The sequence below is a fragment of the Anabrus simplex genome, chromosome 6 (assembly GCF_040414725.1).
Source record: "Anabrus simplex isolate iqAnaSimp1 chromosome 6, ASM4041472v1, whole genome shotgun sequence".
Taxonomy (NCBI): domain Eukaryota; kingdom Metazoa; phylum Arthropoda; class Insecta; order Orthoptera; family Tettigoniidae; genus Anabrus; species Anabrus simplex.
The window spans coordinates 14,646,791-14,674,131 of record NC_090270.1 but is presented as its reverse complement, the minus strand read 5'-3'; the positions used below and the strand labels follow the sequence as shown (position 1 = coordinate 14,674,131).

Below are 27,341 nucleotides of genomic sequence, written 5' to 3'. Positions count from 1 at the left end.
ATTTTAATGGATCTAAAAATATCTAATTTGCAAGTTAGGACATTGTCAGAACTTAAAATAACTTAAGTTAGATGGTGTTCTTTGAAAGCAAAGCTGCACTGTACATGTCTAACAAACAGAGGCCAGTGTTCTCTCCACCTAAGCTACATTTTACACTTACCTACAGAGATAATTTTTGTGCACTTTTACCTTATGAGCAATGAAGGAAACACCTCCACTAGATGTCTTATATATTAATAGTATGATGCTTACCTTTGTATTTGAAAAATCCTGAAACATGGTTTTAAAGCTTGAGGACAAGCAGGAAGAGCTAAAATAACATCATTTATTTGTCTCAATAAAAACGAATACAACTTACTTGTAGTTTAAATAAAACTCTGTACATCTCGCTGGAATGTTCAGGGGAGAAGTTAACAAGCCTAGTTTGGTAAATAATAAATAAGTAAGGCCGAGGGTCCAGTCGTTCAACCTAACGCTACTCACAGCCTTGTACATGAGTCGGAAACTCCATCACATTTCTAGTCGAAGCAAATCCATTCCAGAGGGACACAACTAATATTTCATGTCAGCTTCTTCTTCAACCTGAAACACAAATAAACAATTGAAAGGGTTAAGGTGGATTTTGAGTCATCTAGATATTTTTAAATGTTACTCTCGTATATGCAAATACAGTAAACGTGTTTTTCACACAGATTTTTAAAGGACATTTTAAAATGGTGTTTTGGAAATTTGCCAGGTATGTTATTGTTTAAATTAGGAGTAATAAATTAATAACATGTTCAAAGTTGCAAATACAGTAGAATATTTTAAAAACTTTATTTTATTAATTAACACCTTGAATGTACAATAAAATTTGCATATCTGGCTTGCAATAAATTTTCAATTAGCTTTTCTTTACAGAATTTCAGACCTTTTGAATTCATCACATCAGTTTGAAGACTCAACAGATGTCAGGAAATTGCCTTACAGAACTCGTTTCCACATGGCCATTTTCAACAAAAAGAATGGCAATTATTTCCTTCATTTCTCATCATCACCAATAAATATTACACCCACTCTACAAAGTACTGCAGGTGTTACTGAGTGCTCGCTATTACAGTTTTTATGCATTATTTAAAACTTGAATTTGAACAGAACTTGGAGTAACGCTTGACCGCATCTTATTGCAAGTGATGAAATTCACTTTTCGTCTGTATTGAAAGTGTCATAAAATGTATATAGGAAAACATTTAATATTTATTTCCACCTATTCAATACAATACAATACAATACAATACAATACAATACAATACAATACAATACAATACAAGATGTTGGCATTTTCTTTAAATGTGAGACATGTTTCGCCTCATGTTTTATGACCACATCTTGTCGTGTTGCGCAAACTCACTAGTTCTAGTTGGGGAGCTCAACCAGTCACACTGCAGCTGATGTTTGGGAAGAGGCAGCTCACATGTCACATTCACAAACTCTACCCACTCATCAGAATCCCACCCCTGATGTGCGAAGGAAGATAACGGATGTTGAGTGCAAACAGAAGATCCACACCACCCTTACACAGTCTGGAGATCTCTAAACAGGATCAGGCAAGGCAACCTTCAAAAGTGGGGACGGAAGCAGCACACAGTGCGAGCGCTGCACCATCTGCTCTGTGCAAACTTTATTTCAGAAAATATTCAATAACTAGCATTTGTAGCAGATCTTTGCATGGGAATTTGTAATGGATTACATGTCTCCTTCATTAATGCCTGTATGTTTAATATGGCACGTCAGTAACATGAAGTACGATAAGGCAAAGTCGAGACAGATTAGAGAGTTTATTGTGCGAAATTCTCCGTGCTTCTCGGTTACACATTGTTGTTTCTCTGATCATATTCTGTTCTGTCAGTTCATCCTGTGAAGTGAAATGGACAATGGGACTTGGAGTATCTCTGTTATTTAATGTCATACGGCATAAAATGATGGAAATAACATATTCTAAAAGATTCATTTTATAGTCTTTTGATAAACCTAATTAACGAACATCTATTGGGAATAAACTTTCTTTTATAAAAGGTAACTTCAAGTGATAACTTGACATCATATGCACCTGGTAACACAATCCTGAATGTATACATTACAAACTGCACCCAGTTTTGGGTCAAGTCGGCTGGGACTGTCCATTAGTTATATCTCCCTTATTAATCTTCCTATCGAAATGATGCACATGAGAAAAACAAGTTCAGAAATTGATTTCCATTAACGATCATGTATTTCCACTAAGTTTGGTGGATGTGAATATTTTGTGTGAGTGAGAAATCAAGGTTCCAGTTTCATATAAACCCCTAGTCGGTTCCAGGAATCTGAAATGTTATGGACCTTAACACCTACCTATGGACAGAAAAATGAAAACCAACAACCTGTTTTCCAGTCACTGACCAGGTCAGAGATGTAATATAGGCTATTAGTACGATGGGGTAGCCACTCCCAAAGTGATAGATGCTATGAAATGAGAATGGAGAGTGTTGCTGGAATGAAAGATGACAGGGAAAGCCGGAGTACCCACAGAAAAACCTGCCCTGCCTCCACTTTGTCCAGCACAAATCTCACTTGGAATGACCAGGATTCAAACCACGGTATCCAGCGGTGAGAGGCCACGGAGGCTCTCCTACCTATGGACGGCTGGATCCTAATATGAAGTATGGTTAAAATATCTCCAATAGTTTTCCACTTCCTCCTATTGAAATGATGTGCAAGAGATAAAAGTTTTAGAAATTGATTTCCATTACGTTTGGTTGAGTATATTTTGTGGGAGTGCAAAAATCACTGTTTTGGTTCCGTATTAACCCCCAGTCAATTTAGAGGTCCAGAAATAATATTGGGCTAAAACCTACCCAAGGACAGGTGGATTCCAAATAACAAGTTTGGTAGAAATAAATCCAGTAGTTTTCAAGTTATAAGAACTCAAACAGACACCAAAGTTAAAAAATATGCAGATGGTCATTATTACACCGGAAACAGATAACTGTATGAAAATTTTGCCAAAAGAGCCAATGTACAGACAAATGGTTGATACGATTTTATTTATATAGACTAACTATTCAGAGGATTTTCTTGAAATTTGACCAGTATGTTCATTACTGACTGTTTTGTAAGTTGATATTGTGTGATTTGTTTGGTTATTAACAGATTTTCAAAATTTTGTTCCAACATTTAACATTTAAAAAAAAACACAATTTCCTGAAAAGAAAAGCAACTTTTTCACACCTCTTGAAAGCAGAGGCTGTGTTATAGAATGTGAAGCACCATGAGATTAAGAAGTACTTTTAATGTAGATTGTGGAAAAATATCCATCTCCTGAAAGTGAAATATCAAGCTTCCCTGAATTAATCGGGAGTGGAGCTGCTTCTAATGCTGCCCGATTCATACCTTCTTCACCAGTTGGCCAGGTAACCTTTCCTATTTTGCTGATGAACAACGTGTACGTACTCAGCTTTACTAGCGTAAGTAGATCCACAAGCACGCAAAAAATATTCTATGCTATCACAATATTTGCAGTTTATGGTAGCAAGCACAACAAGAGCCATACTTTACTGTACAAGGTAAGCTCTCACTAAAATAGATCAATAAAGCAATATCCAGTGCTATTCACATTCCTAGGTGAAAGAGTCTTTAGAAAATCAAGCTCCTTCACCATAGAAAACTTCCACCCCGAGGCACTACATAGATTTCCTTTTTCCTGAGAAGTCACTTATTTTTATCTAAATTCTGAGTACGCTGATTTCCTAAAAAATGTCTCTTCTTTCTTCTGGTGACGTTGTCCTTCTCTGGCATTTCACTAAAAAATAGTTCAGAATACGTGACCAGCTACCATGTGCTCAAGTTGTAAACAAACCAGGAATATTATTACCATGGATAGTTCTTCACGAGTGGTGTTTTAAGGGCAAGTGCACTGAGCAACCATCCTCTAGTAACAGTAATGGGAAAGAAAACCGAGAGGTCCGACACTTCAAAGAATGAAGGTATCGGCAAAAGAAAGACGAGGGCCTCGGGAACCTAATACCGCCCGGCTCGGAAAAGAGCAAGAGGTGACGAATGTTCATGCAGGCAAAGAATTGCTTAACCATTGAAACCCTGTATGTCATCTTAAAGTATCCACAAAGACGCACACGAGATGCTGTCAGTCGGTACAATTATTTTATTTACCTGTATTTACAAATTAAACACACACATAAACTTAATCGCTGTTGGCGGAAACGAAACACACACATCACAAAGCTGCCATTTAAAAAAAATGACTGTCACTTCAATATGGAGACTGCAACATTGCATGTTGTGCCGCACCAAGCTTGTGTTGGCGGTGCACTTTTGATAATTATCATACTCTTTGACCGACCGACCGACAAAAGAGAACACTAAACCTGAAAGATTGCATTTCATTTTAGCAGATGTACCTATAAAAAGAAAACTGTATTACTCCTATAACAGTAGACCTGCAGTGTCTTTCTACAAGGATGTAGGAGCAGCACTCTGTTATCCGAGTATGAGGTGAGGAAGTATATACGATGAGGAAACTTCCGGAGAACTTTTGAGTCTTTGAGCTATCTCTCCATTAGCAGTGGAGATCTAACAGACCGAAGCCTAGCACACCTATTCCCCGCCGGTCCCGCTCCTGTCGGGCGTTTAGCTACAAGCCGTATGAGGTGAGGTGAGGCGAGGGGAGGGGAGAGGTACGGAGTGCCTGGGCTGCGATATCTTTCTCCGATGCCTTGCACTCAGAAATACGAGCAACATTTTATCTTACTCCGTTTAAGATTTGTAAATGGAACAAGATGTCAGATGCTTACATTACAATGTGCTCTAGATTTACATTGTTCTCATTTGAGGTTAGGGCTTCAGCTATAGCCTTGGTACCCCTCACTATATGCCACTGCTGTTATTGCACTTGAGTCAATTTTTCTACTGTCTGTGGGACAGATAAATATTGAGATTTTTGCTGATTTCATAAAAACTACTGAACCGATTTTCATGAAATTGTAACAGCATTAATTAATACTTAAGGTAGTGATTTATAGTTTTTTCCCTAACATTCTGCATCGCTGCATTCTGTGTCGCCAACCATACAGTTTAGGAATCATACTTGCCGATGAGTTGTCTTACAATTACCTTTCATCTTGCATGTTGACACTATGTAGTACCGTGACTTGGGAGATCATTATTTACTGCCACTGCCGTGTTTTGAAAGTCACATTTGTGAGGTTAATGACTTGTAATATTTTTTTTTTTGCTAGTGGCTTTATGTCACACCGACTTAGATAGGTCTTATGGCGATGATGGGATAGGAAAGGCCTAGAAGTTGGAAGCAAGTGGCCGTGGTCATAATAATAATAATAATAATAATAATAATAATTGTTACGGAGTTATCCGTGGTAGTTAGAGGTGAAAGAAGGTACTGGGATGAATAGGTCTCAACAACGAAATTAAAATTAATTTAAAATTTAACAAAGGTTATATTTTCTTTTCGAGATCAAGAAATAACAAGTATAACAGGAACTCAGTTGTATATCAACAAGTTACGAATGTACAATTACAGTTTATTAATAGATTTTGGGCTTCGAGCCCCCAGACACGCAATCCTTGAGCAATGAGCCCAACTTTACTTATACACAAGGTTCAACAAAGGGGCAGAAAACCCCAATCATGCCAAGGAGCATTTGCTCCCAATTACCCAGTTAAGCCTGCTCGAGGCACACAGAAAATACAATTTAAGAAAGAGCAACCCGCTCTCAAAGTTCAAGCCAATTCAAAGGCCACACCAAACTCCACCTTCAAGCTGCCCTCCAGGCACACAAGAACAGGGGTAAAAATACCCAACCTACTGAGGCCTATTCCATAAAGAAACAGGACTTTTACATGGCCCCAAAATACCAACTTGAGTGGAGGTGTAACTAGCACTCCAAATACACCTTTTTAAAACCTATTTGGCTCTTAGGCCGCTTATGCAAGGGCTAATCCCATACAACGGAGGTGACACGATAGGAAAATTAATTACATTATGAAACGAAGAAAAAACAGTTATGAAAACGTAGTCACCTCAAAAACAATATGAGAGGGAGCTCGAGAGGGTTAGGCACTCTCTATCCCGATTGTAGTTAAAGAGACGGAATTTATACCAAGTGTCTATTACATTTTAAAGGAAGGTTACATGATAAAAGTTTTGAACCTGCCCCGAGGGTTAAACTGCTGAGCTAGCAAGCAAAGAAGTTATTAAAAGGCCATTACCTGATGGAGGAACTGCTGCCCGAAGAAAGAGGCGCTTCCCGCCCCCTGCTACATAATCACACAAAGAAAGACGTTACTGAAGTGGCCAGGAGACAAGAAAATCAACAGTTTATATATCCTCGCGGAAAATTCGAGACATTTCATGAATGAGAACCCACACCCCCCTCAACTTTATTGGCTAGGATCAAGCAACATATCCATATCGGAGAAGACACACATTATTGGTTAAAAATTAATTAAAGAAATTCGGGATTGGCTAAATTCAAAACAAGCGGAAAGAGAAGGGTTATACTGCCAACCCAAAAACTGACTGAAAGAAATTTTACAAAGAACAAACTTATGAACACAAAATTTCTCAAAAAAACAGTTCCTTCACTTCGCACCAGGGTGCACAATTGTAGTTCTTCAGTAGTGCCATCTAGAAGAGAAAGTTCACACTTCTCACTACAGAGAAAACAAATATAAATCAAAAAAGACACAGTTCAGAACTCTTCAAAATTTACAGTAGAGACATCTTCTGAGAAACTTTAGAATTAACATGGTTGTTAAAGTTCAGGCTTCCTCCAGTAGAGGAGTTTCAACTGACGCAATGTTTGAATTAGCGGCGCGGAGGTGTACCGCCCGGTACAATAATAATAATAATAATAATAATATGTTTTATTAATTCTGGTAAAGTTAGGGATCTACTCCCTTTCTTACATTTAACCAGTCTTAACCTAGAGCACCGTTATACTGATGACTAGAGCCCGGATTTCCATGCACTATCAAATCTCAAAATATGCATGCATTCATGCACTATCATATGGCAAAACATGCACAATAAACTGGAAAATATGCACTATCAAAATTCTGTTCCTTTTTAAACATGAACAAAAACTACCCTAATTTCTCCAAATTGTCTTGATTTAAGCTCATCCGTTTATCATTCAGCACATACTTAAGCACAGAAAATTATCTTTTTACGTCACAAGAAGTGATAGATGCATAATTCAATGAAGACATTTGGACAAAGTGAGGTCAAATTGTACGTCTTTTGCATTTTCACCACAATACGTCTTTTATAAACTTGACGAATTCAAAATCAGGATTTGAACGAATTAGTTTGTTCAACTTATCTCTATCTTCGGCAGCTACTTCTCCATGCGAAGATTGCAGACACATTTGAATGTCCTCAATAAGTGGTAACGATTGCTTGCTGCGATAACACAGACGTGTGACGATTGAGAGTTCCGGGTAGGACATTCCAGGATAACAACGGTAGACGGTTCAATGAAAAACCAGAATTTGTAAGCTGCTACCCCAGTAACGCGGCACCACAGAAGTGTGATACAAGGTTTCTTTTGTTCTTCTAACAGACAAAAAATGAGCCGGCAATGATTAATGCAAAATTTACGGTTCAATTTATAGCAATGTACAACTGTAAAACTGGGACACCTTATTCCTAAGAATTAGATTTCGACGTGGGGCCTTCCGACTTGCGACATTGTTTACTCAATCAATAGATAAAGTGTTTGGTTAATTGCATTATACTGTAGACCTGTACCGTATGTAGGCTACTAACTATGGTTGTCACGTAGGATGCCAGGAATACATTCTCTCCGTCTCTCAGTAATAGAGATACTGTAGCCTACAACGTGAAAAATTGTCCCAAATTCTGCAAACTAACATTCAGAAAATGCACTATGATGCAAGTTAACAATATATATGCGTCAAAGTCAGAATAAAAGTCATATTATGCAATATTAAATGTCCAAATATGCGCTATTAAATCCAAAATCATCCAAATATGCACTATGCATGAATTTTCTCCAAAAAATGCCTAAACATGCAAACATGCATGGAAAAAGAACGATTATTTGAAACTTTTAAGCCGTAAAACGAATATTTGCAAAGTTTGAGAAGTGTAGCTAGCTTATTTAAAAACATGCATTTGCATGGAAATCCGGGCTCTACTGATGACAATAATATGATGATGATGATAATAATAATAATAATAATAATAATAATAATAATAATAATAATAATAATAATAATAATAATAATATTTGCTTTATGTCCCACTAACTACTTTTATGGTTTTTGGAGATGCTGAGGTGCCGGAATTTAGTCCCAGGAGGTCTTTTATATGCCAGTAAATCTACCGACACGAGGCTGACGTATTTGAGCACCTTCAAATACCACCGGACTGAGCCAAGATCGAACCTGCCAAGCTGGGGTCAGAAGGCCAGCGTCTGAACCATCTGAGCCACTCAGCCCGGCATTAATAATAATAACAGTAATAGTATTAATAAAAGTAATCACACATAAAAAACAAATCATATCATCTATATAATACACATTGTACGTAGAGTACATAAAAAATATATGAATAGTGAGTACTATAACTACTACTAAAGAGAAAGTTTAAAAAATATAATATACATTTCTACAGTATACTGAGATATCACCATCAGTTGAGAGGTGAAGGGGGGGATTAGTAAGGAGCAAAAGAAGAAGATCTGTGAAAGGATGAGGGAAATAATGATTAAGAGACAGTAGGAGGCGGTGCTTTCAGGTCATAACTTGATGATTCATGTATGTTTACCTGGTATTTCGACACAGGCTAGTTTAAAAGCTGAGCCTGCTGGACATGCTTTTCATGTCCACTGGTAAGAGAATCCAATGTTGGGCTGCAGTAACGGTGAACGATTTTGTGTAGATTGCTGTTCTGTGCACAGGAAGGTGCTGTAGGAGAGGAGCTTGATCCGATCACGGATATAGGCTGGTTGAGAAGTTTTAAGGATATTATGAAGTGTACGGTCATTCTTGCATGCGAAGCCACCAAGCCGTGTGTAAGACAGTGTTACATGGTCAGCGTAACAAAGTCCATAAATAAATCTTACACAAGCATTCTGAGCACTCTGTAATTTCCTTCCCCAGTCTACTCCTAGGTTGTTGTAAACTATATTGCAATAATCAAAATGAGGTAATGTAAGTGATTCAACAAGAATTTTCATTAGTTTAAAAGGCAAAGTGAATTTGAATTTACTGAGACAGTGTAGTGTTCCGTATATTTTTCTACACACAGATATAGTTTTGGCAGGCCAGGACAGATGTTTGTAAAATATTATACCAAGATTTCTTACATTTTGGCTATAATGTATGCGAGTACCACTTATGGACAACTGTGGTAACGCTTTTTGATTGAGTTTGCAAAGTAATTTAGGGTAACCAATAATTACTGCCTGAGATTTTGATGGGTTTAATTGTAATCCTTGATTTTTGACAAAGTGTTTCTGAATGTAGGTTTTCGGGTTTGCTGTGTATATATTGTACCGGTTACGAGCGGTACATGCCGTATTTTTTGATGATTAATTGTTTTCCATCTTCACACAAGACATCCAGAGTGAACTTGGTTTGTTTATGCTTGGAGAAGCGAGCAGGTGAGCCAGAGACAGCTGGGTGTATGACGTAGCTGCAGGGACACGATAGACTACCTGCCTGACTCCACGTGTAGCCTGCCTGACCTGGTATGTTCTGGATATGAACGTCACCCCTTCGCGAACATTCGATGGAAAAAATTCCAAAACGTGTATAATAATAATGACAGCGACTCGAGAGATACGTAATTTTGAAGAGGGCCACATAAACGTCTCCAATTGTGAATCTCAAGTAAATCCGTTGAGGGATTCTCGAGATAATCAACTTCAAAGATATCACGCTATCTGATGACGTAGGAGCCCAGCCTGAATATAAGCCGGGCTCACTTGACCCAGATCAGACAGTCATAGCTGGGAGTCCAGCCAGACTCAACACGCGGCAATGTTATTGTTCGTCAAAGTGCTGACCGAGTCTATCTTCGAACTGTTCAAGTCTTCGAGTGCGCATTTTAAACTCCAATACATAACAAAGTCTTTATAATGGCTGTAAAGCCCATTAGTGGAATCTGAACATAGAAATTTTATGTGTGTTGAAGATCAAATGACACAAAGTCTTTGTAGTTGACTTGGATCATATCAGTCGAGTTGAACTCATAATCTCTGCACATATTGAGACTCTGATTGTGATGAGTCGTGTACTGGACTTAGGTACTAACTGTCGAGTTGAACATAGAATCTGTGCGCATATAGAAACTTCTCGATATAACTTACTTTCGTTCTTGTGGAACTTAGTTTATTACCACGTTGCCTTTGTGAACCCTAGTCTCTGAACCAACGTTATTGACTTCAATGTGACACTATTGTGATATTCTTTTTAAAATCTCAGTCAGCATAATTTCATTAATAGACACGAGTGTTTATGAAAGTGTTCCAACTTTCCCATGAATGTTAATGCAAGTGATTACCATGATAAAAGTATAATCGTGTGCTACGACACAAGTATTTCACTCTGAATTCAAACTGTGTTATTTCCATCCAATTCAAACAGAACTGTGTGTAAAGTATTCGTACGTGACTGACAGCAGTGTCTTTGATAAACTATCAAACAGTCGCCTATTTTATTTTATGTCAAGTGCGCCTAACAACGAACTATGCTTTCATTTCAACCTTATTATTACTAATAATAATACATACATACATACATACATACATACATTATCATTATAGACTGTTATGCCTTTCAGCGTTCAGTCTGCAAGCCTCTGTGAATTTACTAAACGTCGCCACAATCCTCGATTTGCAATTAGTGTTGTGGCCTCATTTAGTTCTATACCTCTTATCTTTAAATCATTAGAAACCGAGTCTAACCATCGTCGTCTTGGTCTACCTCTACTTCTCTTACCCTCCATAGCAGAGTCCATTATTCTCCTAGGTAACCTATCCTCCTCCATTCGCCTCACATGACCCCACCACCGAAACCGGATTATGCGCACAGCTTCATCCATCGAGTTCATTCCTAAATTAGCCTTTATCTCCTCATTCTGAGTACCCTCCTGCCATTGTTCCCACCTGTTTGTACCAGCAATCGTTCTTGCTACTTTCATGTCTGTTACTTCTAACTTATGAATAAGATATCCTGAGTTCACCCAATAATAATAATAATAATAATAATAATAATAATAATAATAATAATAATGCTATTTGCTTTACGTCCCACTAACTACTCTTTTACGGTTTTCGGAGATGCTGAGGTGCCAGAATTTTGTCCTGCAGGAGTTCTTTTACTTATTATTACTGCATGACTGACAGCAGTGTCCTTGATAAACTCTAAAGCAGTCATACATTTGAGGCGCTCGGGGCTAGATAATGGTAAGCCACATTGAGGAAATTTTACAGGAGAGACATATGAAGGTTCAAAAAATTCCATAAATCAGGTGATGGACATAAGAGATATGTTTATTGAATGATAAGGTACTATATACATTAAGGTATTATTGTAACATGAAATAGAACCTTTTTAACTAATGTACATAGTATAAAAAACATTAAGTACAAGGAATACACATAATTTTTGTGACTTGTCATTGTCTATCATCAAAGTTTCAGTGCCAACATTTGGCTTTACTGATCACCGATCACGTCACTCTCACCGTCATCTAAGAAACTGCCACCAATTAATTCAGGTTCCTCAACCTGCTCTGTGGTTTCGTACCGAGTCAGAGATAAATAATATCCATGATGCACCGCAGGTATGTAGAGAAGCTGGTCCATAACGTCAGACAGTTTCTTATGCCGTATAGGAATGGGCCCATGATTTTTTGGTGTTAAGGTCGCAATCCACGATGTCTGTGTGGGACGGTCATGCTTCTTGACATTAATTTCACAGAAGTCTCCGTGAACAGTGTACTCTTCACCCTTAAAAATAAAAAAATAATGTCCATCTTACAACGTGTTTTTGAAACATATCGTATTGCTAATTTAATATTAATTCGATATTCTGTGCCGGCTCTCCTAAATAATAATATTAATTATTATTTAATTAAAGTAATTATTTTTCTAACATTTTAAATTCTGGTTAATACCTATGTTTAAGTGCATACCCGATTACACCGGCGTTTACGTTTAGCCCTTTTACTCAACTCCGGTGTTTACTGCCACCATCGATGCCTTCTATTCTTAGCAGGTGAGATGGGCTCCTCTCTAACAAGAGGAGCTAAGTCTTCATCCTTGCGGAAGAAAAAAGAATTTAAAAAAAATGAATAGCTTGAACCTATGAAACTGCACTGAACAATACAGCAATTTAACAGCTGTATAATGGCAAGCCACAATAACCCCTATAGCAGTCACTTAGTGATGCCCATCTTAGTCCCACAGTCACTTATGGTTACTTGGCTCCTTATAAATATCTTAGAAGTAGTCCCATAGTTCATAGTTCCATTAAATATTAGCGTTATCTTACAGTACTACATTGTCATGATAATCCACATTGTCATATGCTATAATATGGCATGCCACATAATAACATTTTGTTGATGCTTACCTGTGATGTTGATGAGATATCACATGGATTTGGCTGATAATCCACATCTACAACACTGTCATCGCACGAGGATTCACTCTCAAGACAATTGGCTTCCGTCTCGGTTCCAAAATGCATTTTTCATCGAAACAACAGCTCACACTGTTTCCTCTGCAAGACGCCATCTTGCTGTGGCTTACCATAGTAAAGCACAAAAATGAAGTGCTGTGTCTCGGTGCAATACATAACAACAGAGCGTGTGCTGCCATCTCTTGGTTTCTTCAAATAGCACTCTGCCAGTGGCTTGCCATCCTCTAGCAGATACAAAATGCGTACAAATCTCAATATTGCTCAATGCGTGGCTTACCATTATCTAGCCCCGAGCGCCTCATTTCTTTCAATGTCAAGTGCTACTTTAGTTAGGGGAAAATCACCACGAACTGTGCCAAGTGTGTGAACAATTATCAGTTTCATTATTTCTATTTCCATTCATAATTGAACTTTTCTAAGTGTCACATTTTAAGGTATTAAAATTGCCATAAACATGAAAAATATACTAGCAGCAATTGAAGCCCTTAGGCTTAACTTAGAGCAGCGTATCACAGAGACTGCTAACAACCTCTCTAGCATAGCTGAGTCAAGCAAGTGTTAGGATAGAAGAAAGATTCACAGAGTCCATAAAGAAAATTGATGACCGATTCACTGACATCCATTCTCAACTAACTTGTAATGTCAAAGAAATGAAAAACACTATTAAGGATCAAGTCATAGAAGTTGTTAAGGAAGATGTGAAGAAGGTTCTTAGCTTTCGAAGGACAATGAAGATTTCAAGGCAGAATTTCAAGTCACATGGTCAGCTTTCGCAAATGCAAGCTTGTTTCTGTCCAAGATTCTCTTAGGGACACGGTTAAAAATGACATTTCTAGAGTTGGAAACAAAGTCACCTTATTAAAAGCTAAACAGGGCAAGTTTGACAAACGGTTCACTCAGCAAACCGATAATACGACCACACAAATTAGTCGTATTTGTAAAGATGTTGGCGAACTTAAAATTGAACTTAAAAACGATGTCAAACAAGTTGAAGGGATAGTCCAAATCCAACTGGGAGATGTCAAGAACAATCTTGATCAACTGGCTACTAAAGTTATTAATTTACGCCCTCGCTCTTGCTTGGTTTCAAAGTACCCTGCGCAAGAGCAGTATCAAGATGTCGTAATTGCTAGACAAGTTGCAGTCAAGTCTTCCCATATCATGGTACGTGTTCCTTTTCGTTGGCGCTTCCGTGTGAAAACCTCTTGCCTAGAGCAGAAGGACATGAACTTAACAAGGATGGGCCGAGGTTTTCCAGGCACCTTCGATCCTACTCTGTGGCTCCTGTCAATGTCAGTTTTGGTTACCTTGGCCTCCAGTTTATTGCAGAGGCTCATAACAATGTCGTCTGTGTTCTGACCCTCACTTTCAGCAATACCAAACAGACATAAACTTGACCTCCTTTGACTGTTCCAGGGAGTCGCACTTCGCCTCAACTTGTTCTTTGAGATGTTTAATTTCTCTTTCGCGGCACTCGAGTTTTTTGTTTAGGTCATTCACCAATTCAGCATTGAACTGGAGACTATGCTCAAATTCATTCACCACAATTTCCGTTCCCTGTCTCGGCACTGCCCTTACAATACTGTCCACAAAGCGTTCGGAGGGCACAGCCTCGTCCAGTGCCTTTCTCACCACCTGTTCTATTTTTCTGGCACCACTACCGCTGCTAGCTTTACTAGGATAACAATCCACTTTTATTATTATTCTGATATATACAACAATATTGATTTAAAACTGGTCTCAACTTGAACCCTTGCACAAGTTCGACAGATCTGTACTTCAATTTAAGATATTACCAAAATTTATTAGGATCAACCAATTCAATACAACTGAATTTACAAAGTTAGGACTTACATCCTATTAAACTAAAATTTGAAGGGACATGTTTCGCCCTTTAAAACGGCATCATCAGCCTTTTTACACTCAGACTCAAAGATAAAAATCAGGATCCTGATTGTCATGGTAAAAAATATAAAATGAGAATATAAGATTAGAGTGAAATTATACAATGTGAGAAATTGTTATGAGTTCTTAAATAATAATTTACAATTAAAACTTCATTTAAAATGTTTGCGAAGAAAAAGTTGAAGTTTGTATGATATTACACTAGTAATTTTAAAATGATTTTATAAAATAGACAAACTAGGCCTTAATCACATAATAACAAGAAGGTCTATGGAAAAAGTTGCCGTATCAAAGTTCTAGTGAAATTCGGCTGGAAGCAACTTAATTTACATGTTGAAGAGAAGGTTAATGGAACTTAGTAGCCACTTAAGAATGACATTGAAAACTTTATTGTTGAAAAGTCGTAATATTAACACGTTGGGTGCCACGTGCCGCCATATGGCGTCACGGTGGTCTTCAAATTTGAGATGGCGTGACGCCATATGGCGGCACACCGTTCTTGAAATCAGAGTTGGCGGCACAGTTGAGTTTCAGGCGATGCGCCGTAGATAATCAGCTGTGACATCTATGCGCGTAAAATTGGTACTACGTGAAGGGCGAACTTCAGGGTCTATTCCAGCTATGTATTTTTACTGTATGCCACCATATGGCGCCACAGTATTCTTCCGAAGCCACTGAGTGGCCTGTGGTCGTTGTCACAGGTGAAAGCGCGCCCGGCATTGTTTATTCCTTGTTTACGTACGTATTATCACTCAGTTTATATAGTTGTGCAAAAATATAAAAAATGGAAGATATTGGTAATAATCTTACGAGGGAACACATACATGTGTTACACTCGGATTCGGTTGAAATTTGGTAGGAATATTCGTGGGAGACAGTAGAATGCTAAGGTGAAAACTGCATGTACCTAGCGCAAGTTTAAACGCCAAAATTGAACAAATAAATAGTCATAAAATTAGAAGTGCCGCGGGAGTATCGGGGTGTGGTGGAGAGGTAGGGAGGAGCGAAGCAGCGGACGTGAACCAACCGGGCTGCGTCGAGCTGCGCCAGCAGCCAGGTAGCGTAAGGTTAGCGCGTTCCCCTTAACTTCCCGATCAGATGTGCAAAACGTAAATATGAAAACAGCACATGAAACAAGTGTATCGGGCGAGTTGGCCGTGCGCGTAGAGGCGCGTGGCTGTGAGCTTGCATCCGGAAGATAGTAGGTTTGAATCCCACTATCGGCAGCCCTGAAGATGGTTTTCCGTGGTTTCCCATTTTCACACCAGGCAAATGCTGGGGCTGTACCTTAATTAAGGCCACGGCCGCTTCCTTCCAACTCCTAGGCCTTTCCTATCCCATCATCGCCATAAGACCTATCTGTGTCGGTGCGACGTAAAGCCCCTAGCAAAAAAAAAAGAAACAAGTGTACAAAGGACGATGTTTGAACAACGATGCCAATAAGGTTTGAAAAATTACAACGAGTAACAAGAACTCGGGCGTGCCGAGACGCATATTTTCAATGTTTAGAGTTATCAGAAAACTGTTATCAACAATATGTCATGTAATATAAGTACTTGTTTTGCATTTTACTAGGTTTTCATAAATATTGTGTTAATTTGGATTAGCAAATAAATATCTCTTATTTGAAATTCGTATTGCACACTCCATGTCAAAAAATTCTGTGACACCATATGGCGTCACGCTATATTTTATCTTTCCTAAAAATTGATGTGACACCATATGGCGTCACACATGACCATGGTATGGTGAGATAAAATTTACTTAGTACATCATATAAATATATCCCAAGATTATATAAACAGACTACAATGCGTACAATTGCTTTGGCACCAGCGGAATGCAATTCAAAAACAAGCCTGGCACCAGTGGAATAGTGTGCTACAATCGGCTCGGCACTCAACGTGTTAAAACTGTAGTATGGCGCTATGTAGATATAAAGTTGTATCCAACTAATCCATTAATCTCGTTATTTACGAAGTGGGTTCGCGGTCTCCGTAATTTTGTTGAAGGAGTTATAAAGAGTTCATAATTGAATGCTGCCGTATAGATCTTTGTTAACTCATATACTGATAGTTAAATGGGAACATTCTTACTTGTTGTTGGCTGTAGTTTTGAATATAGATTAACTATTGAAGGATATATGGTGAAGAATCTGTAATGAAAAGAGAATAAAAAGATATGAAGTTTAGAAGAAAAAACGGTTAATTAGGCGAAATGTTATATATTCGATTAGTTACATTCTCGATTTTTGCGGTATGAACTGGCTGTCTGTATGGTCTTGAAACGAGTAAGATTTGAATGTCGTGTGTTGTATATGTATGGAACTGAAGGAGGGGGGTGTGATGGAAGAAAGGAAATGGGCAGAGCGTTGAGCTTGTGCACTATTGGCTGTTGAAGATGTGGAATTGAGGGAGAGGGGTGTCATGGAGAAGAGGAGGTGGACGGAGGGTTGAGTTTACGGGCTGTTGGCTGTGGAAGATTAGCAGCGGCGGGGACGGAGGGAGTTACCTTTAAGGGGAAGTCAGGATCTTTATTGGAAGTTAGTTTAAGATTTTTACGGATTTTATTTAAATTTGGGTTTAAAGATTGTAATAAATTGGGTAAAGTCTCGTATAAGGGATTTTTTATTTCGATGGGATCATTGAGATTTAGGTCTTTGTTGTAATGTTGATCCAGATATATGTAAATGTTTTCTAATTCGTTCATTAATTTTCCTTTACCTACTATTTTGATGACTGTTAGGTCCTGTTCGATAGTTGTGAAATGATGACCTGTATCTTTCATATGAGAGCTCAAGGCTGAAAATTTGTTATGTCTATTGGCATTATAGTGCTCCTGATATCTAGTAAGGAAGCTCCGGCCTGTTTGCCCAATGTATGATTTTTCACATTGCGTGCATTTGAGCCTGTATATGCCTGAGTTTGAGTAAATACTATTGTTTATGTTGAGTGTATTGTAATTAAAAAACAGGCTGCGGTTGGTGTTTGTCGTCTTAAAGGCAATGTTAATGTTTTGTTTTTTCAGAGGGTTTGTTGCTTGGTAGATGCCTGGATTATTGTATGTAAAAGTGGTGAATTTAGATTTTTTAGGTTTATCAGGGACGAGGTTTGTTGCTAGTTTATATTTGATTTTATTAATTATTCGGTTGATTATTTCTATTTTAAAACCGCTGAATTCTGCTAAGCTTTTAATATAATGAATTTCTGTTTTTCAACTCTTAAGTGATAGTGGGATTTTTAACCTCTTACCATGAAAGCCCGACTATACTCGGCGTTTTATATATTTATATAAAATAAAATCCCGAGTATACTCGGGAATGTCGCTCATTGGTCGGTACCTAATTTAAAAGCCCGAACATACTCGTTTCTTGTTGTTTCTCAATATTTCCGCCAGATGTTTATGAAATTATTACTTTACGGTCCTATTTTTGCCAACAGATGTCTCTGACTCAACCGTAGTGGATGTCGGTGACTCAGGCAGTTCGTTTTCGCGGCTTTCCAGCAATGTAGCATTGTGTGTTGATCCTTGTTTTAGGGCATTTCACATAGCCACAAACATTTGAACAGTATTGAGTGTCATGTTGTATTACTTGCCATCTGTTTAGTGCTGTGTTATTTATTTTAGAACCCGTAAAAAATATCACGAGTATACTCGGGATTTTAAAGCAGGAACTTTTCGGTGGCTTATATTTCATTGTTAAGTTCGAAAAATGTATTTTTATTGTTACCACTATCATTAGTTTTCAATAAATAGCCCATTTTAACAATAAAAAAATTAGGTAAAAAAAGATCACAATTTTGTAAATAACTGGTATGTTAAGAGGTTAAAGCTCTGTAGATTAAACTGTAAAAAGTAGCTTGTTTATGGGAGTTGGGGTGTATAGATGAATTTTTGATTGTTATTGGAGTGAGGGTGGGTTTTCTGTAAATTTGGAATTCATATGTGTTCTTGTCGCGTGTTATAGTTAACATGTAAAGATCTGTACTTTTCCGAACCACACACTGCTTCTGTTCACCTACAACATTCGCTTCAACCGAGAGCCGATTTACTTGCGTGCTTCCATGAGCAGAGTTCACAGTCCCAGTATTTGCCTGGTGTGAAAATGGGAAACCAAAGAAAACCATCTTCAGGACAGGACTGCCGAGAGTGGGATTCGAACCCATTATTTCCAGGATGCAAGCTCACAGCCGCGCACCCCTGACCGCACGAACAACTCGCCCTGTTATTTTCTTTTTTTGTAGGATTTTTAATCTTTTTGGATAGTACCAGGTAAGCAGAACTGTGGCATGTTGAAATAATGCATTTAAGAACGTCATTTGTGTGAGACGACAAAAGCGGCAGTTTATTATAAATATCTTATTTCATCCAATTCCGAAGTAAAGAATTTAATTATGATGTATAAGAAGCATGAAAAATCGGCAAGAGTATCTCTGAAAAAGGAAAGCAATGTCCTCCTGTAAATAGCACATTTCAGAATGATGTACAGAGTGGAACTGTTTAATATCAAATGTTATTTATGAAGGTTGGTAGCTATATTGCTTCTTATTAATTGCTGGAATCAAGTGTTGGAATACATACTGTCGCAGTCGAATGTTAGTGCAAGGGTGCACGAACGACAACACACAGGAGAGACAATGAGATAGATTATAGGAGCATTCCAGGGAAGATTTAATAAGGCTCCACCACAAAGAGCAACATTTATCGATTGGGACAGACCTGCTTTAGCCTCGGGCAGTGTTAATGAGTGATTGCAAAATCGAAGGAAGAAGTGCTGGAGTCTGTGCTTTGATTGAACAATCTCCTAAGAAGTCATCGCGTAACCGTGCTTCGGAACTCGGTATACTGAGGACAACAATGCGAGATTATATTAAATAGACCTTAAGTACAGACCTTTTCTATCAACGTTCGTAAACACGTTATCGGATAGAGACCGGAATGAGTGCGTTTTAAGCATGCCGTACTACTAAATTCCCAAATGCAATGAGCCGTGCCAAGGTCATGTTTTCAGATAACCTCTCATTTATCACAGCTCACGTGCTAAAAATGTCCTGTGCACCAAAGAAAATCTTTATTGCAGAGTTGAGTCGGAAAGGAAGCCGCTACACGTAATGATCACATCACAACATCTGCTTGGACAGTACATTTTGGAAGGGACTGTGAAAGGCACAAATAATTTAAACATTACAAAAAGGGTTCATACCCCAGCACGAGGAAAAGGGGCTCACAGAACGCATATGGTTCCTCACTACGTTCTTCCAGTGCAAGAATTCCTAAATGAACATTTCCCAGGGTGGTGAATAGGTCGTGGTTCACTAACAACACCTGACAACTCATTGTGTTGTTGTTGTTGTTTGAGTCATCAGTCCATAGACTGGTTTGATACAGCTCTCCAAGCCACCCTATCTTGTGCTGACCTTTTTATTTCTACGTAACTGCTGCATCCTACATCTGCTCTAATCTCCTTGTCATATTCATACCTTGGTCTACCCCTACCGTTCTTACCACCTACACTTCCTTCAAAAACCAACTGAACAAGTCCTGGGTGTCTTCAGATGTGCCCTATCATTCTATCTCATCTTCTCATCAAATTTAGCCAAATTGGTCTCCTCTCACCAATTCAACTCAGTATCTTTTCATTCGTGATTCGATCTATCCATCTCGCTTTCAACATTCTTCTGTAACACCACATTTTAAAAGCTTCTATTCTCTTTCTTTCTGAGCTAGTTATCTTCCACATTTCACTTCCATACAATGCCACGCTCCAGATGAATGTCTTCAGAAACATCTTTCTAATTCCTATACCAATGTTTGAAGTGAGCAAATTTCTTTTCTTAACACATTGCGGACCGGGTGCCGTTCGCCCCATGCACAGCCCTGTTCCCGGCCACTTTCTAACTACCTCTAAGCTGGAGTGCATGCATACAAATAAACTGTCAGAACTTCAATAGCTTTTGAAGGACTATTGTGTATTTTTCTATTGGCCTTCCTGAATAATTGTTGAAATGCAGGGTATTTCTTGAAATCTATTTCGGCTCATAGTTTTCGGAAATATTGGTCTTTTTATTAGGGGATCGGTTGGCCAGTAATCTTTCAGACATGATTTCTTCACCCGCCGTATCAATATACACAGAGGATTGATATTTTAATATCCCTGCTAGTGACATTAGTCCACTTTAGTGTTTTAGGGAATAAGTTATGAGAATGTGATTTCTGCTCATAGTGTAAGTTTGTCTTTTCAGCTACATACTGAAAAAATTCCTCACCAAACATAAGTCCTGCTACTTGTCCTATGTTTCCAGATTCATTAGGCCATACCTTTATACCAGGAGCATCTTCAAAATCCTCTAACCTAGGTTCACTGTTGTCCATAACCCAGTCGTCATAAAACACTGCATTATTTACAATATTTAGAATATTTACACCCGTAACACAAATATAACTTACGACTCGTTCTGCGCTACGTGAGTTCCACACCTTGCCTCGTCATCACTTGAAACATTTCCGTTAGAAGATATTTCATCATCGAACTCTAAATACTCAGCATCACTTAATATTCGGAGCCTGTATCAGTACATAATTCGCGAATAATTTCATCTTTGTGTAAACACGTGCGATCGCTGGGCGCTGCCATCTTGCATGGCTCTTCGAACTTTGTAAACATGTTGTCAAGAAATGCAAAGAAAATCTACGATATGAAGAATACTCGAAAACAAATGCGACTATCGATTGTGTAGAACCATACGTAACAGAGTTCTACCACTCTTGACCTCCAAATAGTTCCCGTATATCTCAAAAGATAGCACTAAAGTTCAGTCTGCTGGGTCTGCTGCTAACACGAGATAACTCGGGACCGGTCCGCAACGCTCGGCTAGGCAAACACGAGTTTTCTCGGGACCGGTCCGCAATGTGTTAAGAAAGCTCTTCCTTGCTTGTGCTAGTCTGCATCTTATGTCCTCCTTACTTCTGCCATCGTTAGTTATTTTACTACCCAAGTAAAATTATTCATCTATTTTCTTTAAGACTTCATTTCCTAATCTAATATTTCCTGCATCACCTGCCTTTGCTTGACTGCACTAGATTACTTGTGTTTCTTATTTATTTTCATCTGGTACTCCTTACCCAAGACTTCGTCCATACCATTCAGCAACTTCGAGATCTTCTGCAGTCTCACATAAAACAACAATACCATCGGCAAATCTCAAGGTTTTGATTTCCTCTCCTTGGATTGTGATCCCCTTTCCAAATTCCTCTGTGATTTCCTTCACTGCCTGTTCTAAGTAAACATTGAAAAGGAGGGGACATTAAAAGTAATAAACTTCATTGTTAGGTTCCGTATTGAGTTGAGACTATGTATTGAGAAGGTGGAATATTAAAATTTTGTATTTACTTTAAGCAAAGGAGGGGACGACAAACTGCAGCCTTGCCTCACTCCTTTCTGGATTGCTGCTTCTTTTTCAAAGCCCTCGATTTTTATACAGATTGTAGATAACTCTTCGTTCTCTGTAGCTGATCACAATCACCTTCAGAATCTTAAATAGCTTGGTCCAATCAACATTATCGAATGCCTTTTCTAGATCTACAAATGCCATGAACGTTAGCTAGTCCTTCTTAATTCGATCCTCTAAGATCAGACGTACAGTCAGAATTGCGTCACGTGTTTCTACCTTTCTTCTGAAGCCAAACTGATCTTCTCCCAACTCAGCTTCAACTTGTCTTTCCGTTCTTCTGTAAATAATACGTGTTAAAATTTTGCATGCATGAGATACTAAACTAATGGTGCGGTAGTTTTCACACCTGTCAGCACCGGCTTTCTTGGGAATAGGTATAACAACATTCTGCCGAAAATTACATGGCACTTCTCCTGTCTCATACATCTTACACACTAAATGGAAAAACTTTGCCATGCTGGATTGTTCTAAGGCAGTCAGTAATTCAGAGGGAATGTCATCAATTACAGGTGCCTTGTTCCTATTTAGGTCTCTTAAAGCTCTGTCAAACTCTGACTTCAAAATTGGATCTCCCATTTCATCAGCATCAACAGCCTCTTCTTGTTCCAGAACCAAATCATCTACGTCTTTACCTTGATACAACTGTTGGATATGTTCCTGCCATCTTTCTGCTTTGTCTTCTTTCCCTAGAAGTGGCTTTCCACCTGAGCTCTTAATTTTCATACATCTCGATTTCTTTCTCCAAAGGTTTCCTTGATTTCCCTGTATGCAGCATCGAACTTTCCTAGGACCACACAACTTTCAACATCCTTGCACTTCTCCCACAGCCATTCTTTCTTAGCTTGCACTGTCTATCCACTTCATTCTTTAATCGCTTGTATTCTTTTCTGCCCTCTTCATTTCTAGTATTCTTGTACTTTCGTCATTCATCAATCAGGTCCACTATATCCTGAGTTATCCACTGATTCTTAGTTGATGTTTTCTTCCTTCCTGCCATTTCTTCAGCAGCCCTACTGACTTCATTTTTCATGACTATCCACTCTTCCTCTATTGTTTCTTTCAGCCTTTTCATTTAGTCCTTGTCCAACATGTTTCTTGAAACAATCCCTCACACTCTTTTCTTCCAAATGCCTAGATCCCATCTCTTTGCATTCCTTCCTTTCTTCAATTTCTTCAACTTCAGATGGCATTTCATGACCAACAAGTTGTGGTCAGAGTCCACATCTGCTCCTGGGAAAGTTTTGCAATCCTACACCTGGTTTCTGAATCTCTGCCTAATCATAATGAAGTCTATTTGATACCTTCCAGTCTCTCGAGGTTTCGTCCATGTATACAGCCGTCGTTTGTGGTGTTTGAACCAAGTATTAGCAAGGACTAAACTATGATCAGTGTAGAATTCTACCAGCCGACTTCCTCTTTCGTTCCTTTGCTCCAATCTGAATTCTCCTACTGTATTACCTTCTCTTCCTTGGCTTATCACTGTATTCCAGTCTCCCAACACAATTAGATTCTCGTCACCTTTTACATATTGTATTAAATCTTCTATCTCTTCATATATTCTTTTGATTTCCTCATCATCCACTGAACTAGAAGGCATATAGACCTGCACTATTGTGGTGGGCATTGGTTTGGTGTCTATCTTGATGACAATAATTCTTTCACTATGCTGGTCATAGTAGCTTATTAAACCAACTCCAGCATTCCCCCCCCCCCATTTGATTTTGTGTTGATAATGCTGGAGTTGCCTGACCAAAAAGCCTCTTCTTCTTGCCAACGCACTTCACGTATACCGACTATATCTAACTTTAGTCTATCCAGCTCCCTTTTCAGATTCTCTAACCTACCACAATGATTCAAACTTCTAACATCCCACGCTCTAACTCGCAGAATGCCAGTATCCATTTTCCTGATGATTGCCCCTCTGAATGGAGGACTACTTTTTCTCCGGAATATTTTACCCAGGAGGAAGCCATCATCAGTACATCAGTCATACAGAGAGAGCCGCATGTCCTTGGGAGTTAGTTATGGCTGTAGTTTCCCGCTGCTTTCAGCCGTGTACAAGTATCAACACAGCTAAGCCATGTTGAGTGCTGTTACTTCTGAAAGGCTGCTACTCCCTTTTCGATGAACCATTCATTAGTCTGGTCTCTCAACAGATACCCATCCGATATGGTTGCACCTGCGACTTGACTATCTGCTTCATTGGGATGCGCAAGCCTCCCCACCGCGGCAAAGTCACTCATAATTATTAAATTATTAATTGATTATTAATCAACCACCTATTCAATGCATAAAAGGTCAAGTTAAAAAAAATTAAATGATTCCCGGAATAAAGTTAATAACATCTGGTTGAAAAACGAGATCAAATTATTATATAAGAAAGAATCGTTTTTGAATTTACAACTATATCGAGCACATTTGAATGTGTCTCAATACTTGTCCCCACTGGAATGGAATTCATTATTAACACATACTAGTAATAAACTTACGAACATACTAAACAAGAAACAGAAAACATTGGACTTTAAGCCTGCTCATCTGAAGGAAACCAAACCGAAGGTTTACGATCTAAATAATAAAATAAAGTTTTGTACTTCATCATTAAATAATATCCCCACCACAGTTAATTTATCTGACACTAATTTCTCTGATAATGAAATGAATCTCCTCAATAGGGGTTTGAATTATAATTGGCCCAATCCACATAAAATTAATAATGTAATCATTACAATTGCAGAGATCGAGTCTAATTATAAAAAATAAATAAAGTTTATGTATTGATACTAATTACTTGCAAGGTCTCTCATTACGGGGAGTCATTACGGCGCATGTATCTGCATATCGTCATGCTACAAAGAAAGAATTGCGCAATGCTGTTGATGATACATTTTGTACTATAACACTGGACAAGTTCAGAAATATGCTAAGAAGAACATGGAAGCGTGTAGAACTGTGCTTACAGCATGATGTGGAATATACAGATTTGTTAGGCACTTAATACATAAGTAACATAAGCTAAACAATATCCGATACTAAACAGTAAACGGAGACTTCTCGCCTACACTTTACATATCTACAAAGAATAAAAGAAGATCTTGCAGGTGTCGAACGCAGTAATATGGCAATCATAACAAGAGCAGTGGCAGTAAGAATTCATTTTAATCTTGTTTCTATGGTTAAATATTCTCACAGAACTGGTGTGTTTATTGCAGAGATAGGATAGGAATGGTAGGAGGGGGAGTATTCATTCTGGTGAAAGAAGAATTTGTAAGCTACGAAAAAGTTACAGATGACAAACATGAAATTCTAGGTGTACGGCTTATCTCTAAAGATAATAGGGAACTTGAAGTCTTTGGAGTGTACAGACCAGGAAAGGGTAGCACTGACGCTGATTCAGAATTATTTGGCAAGATAAATCAGCTATGTTGGAAACAATATGGAAAGGAATGTGATAGTAGCAGGTGATCTCAATTTACCATATGTCAACTGGGAAGGGAATGCGAACGACAGGAAGCATGAACAACAAATGGCAAATAAGTTAATATGAAAAGGGCAGCTGATTCAGAAAGTGATGGAACCAACTAGAGGGAAGAATATATTGGATGTGGTGCTGGTAAAACCAGATGAGCTCTATAGAGAAACCGAAGTAATAGATGGTATTAATGACCACGAAGCTGTTTTTGTCGTAGTTAAAAATAAATATGAAAGAAAGGAAGGTATTAAAATTTGAAAGGACTATTAGGCAGTACCATATGGCTGATAAAACAGGCAGGAGGGAGTCTTCAAAAAGTAACTATGATCAGTGGAAAACGGTAAATAAAAATGTAAACAGACTCTGGGATGGGTTTAAAGCAATTGTTGAGGAATGTGAAAATAGGTTTGTACCTTTAAAGGTGGTAAGGAAAGGTAAAGATCCCACTATATTATAACAGAGAAGTAAAGAGATTAAGGAGGAGGTGCAGGTTGGAAAGAAATAAAGTCAGAAATGGCTGTGGAAGTAAAGAGAAATTAAAGGAACTTACTAGGAAATAGAATTTAGCAAAGAAGTCAGCTAAGGATAACATGATGGCAAGCATAATAGGTGGTCATACAAATTTTAGTGAAAAATGGAAGGGTATGTATAGGTACTTTAACGCAGAAACAGGTTCCAAGAAGGATATTCCAGGAATCATTAATGAACAAGGAGAGTGTATACGCGAGGATCTTCAAAAGGCAGAAGTATTCCGTCAGGAGTATGTAAAGATTGTTGGTTACAAGGATAATGTCCAGACAGAGGAGGTGACTAATACTAAAGAAGTATTAAAATTTACCTATGACAGCAATGACATTTACAGTAAGATACAAAGGTGAAAACTAGAAAATCAGCTGGAATTGATAAGGCCTTTGTGGGATATACTAAAGACAATGGGTTGGGATATAGTACCATATCTGAAGTACTTATTTCATTATTGTTTGCATGGAGGAGCTATACCAGATGAATGGAGAGTTGCTATAGTAGCCCCTGTGTATAAAGGAAATGGTGGTAAACTTAAAACTGAAAATTACAGGCCAGTCAGTTTGATATGCATTGCATGTAAGCTTTGGGAAAGCATTCTTTCCGATTATTTTAGGTATGTTTGCAAAATTAATAACTGGTTTGACAGAAGGCAGTTTGTGTTTAGGGAAGGTTATTCCTCTGAAACTCAACTTGTAGGATTCCAGCAAGATATAGCAGATATCTTGGATTCAGGAGGTTAAATGGACTGTATTGCGATTGACCTATCTAAGGCATTTGATAGAGTAGATCATGGGAGACCACTGGCAAAAATGAGTGCTATTGGACTAGAAAAAAGAGTGACTGAATGGGTTGCTATATTTCTGGAAAATAGAACTCAGAGAATTAGAGTAGGCAAAGCTTTTTCTGACCCTGTAATAATTAAGAGGGGAATTCCTCAAGGCAGTATTATTGGACCTTAATGTTTCCTTATATATATCAATGATATGTATCAGGAGTGGAATCGAGATAAGGATGTTTGCAGATGATGATGATCTGTACAGAGTAATAAATAAGTTACAAGATTGTAAGTAACTGCAAAATGACCTCGATAATGTTGTGAGATGGACAGTAGGCAATGGTATGATGATAAACGGGGTTAAAAGTCAGGTTGTGAGTTTTACAAATACGAAAAGTCCTCTCAGTTTTAATTACTGTGTTGATGGGATGAAAGTTCATTTTGTGGATCATTGTAAGTACCTAGGTGTTAATATAAGGAAAGA

The 27,341-nt window shown here is 38.2% G+C and overlaps 1 protein-coding gene across 2 annotated transcripts in view; it reads right to left on the bottom strand.

Moving 5' to 3' along the window:
• Window positions 1-305: 305 nt before the first annotated feature.
• Mkk4 (MAP kinase kinase 4) overlaps window positions 306-27,341 on the bottom strand; it is a 384,371-nt gene continuing 357,335 nt past the window's right edge. For both annotated transcript variants that reach the window (XM_067148946.2, XM_067148945.2), the window contains exon 11: window positions 306-582. The gene's annotated coding sequence lies outside the window, so the exon portion shown is untranslated. The remainder of the gene's footprint in view (window positions 583-27,341) is intronic.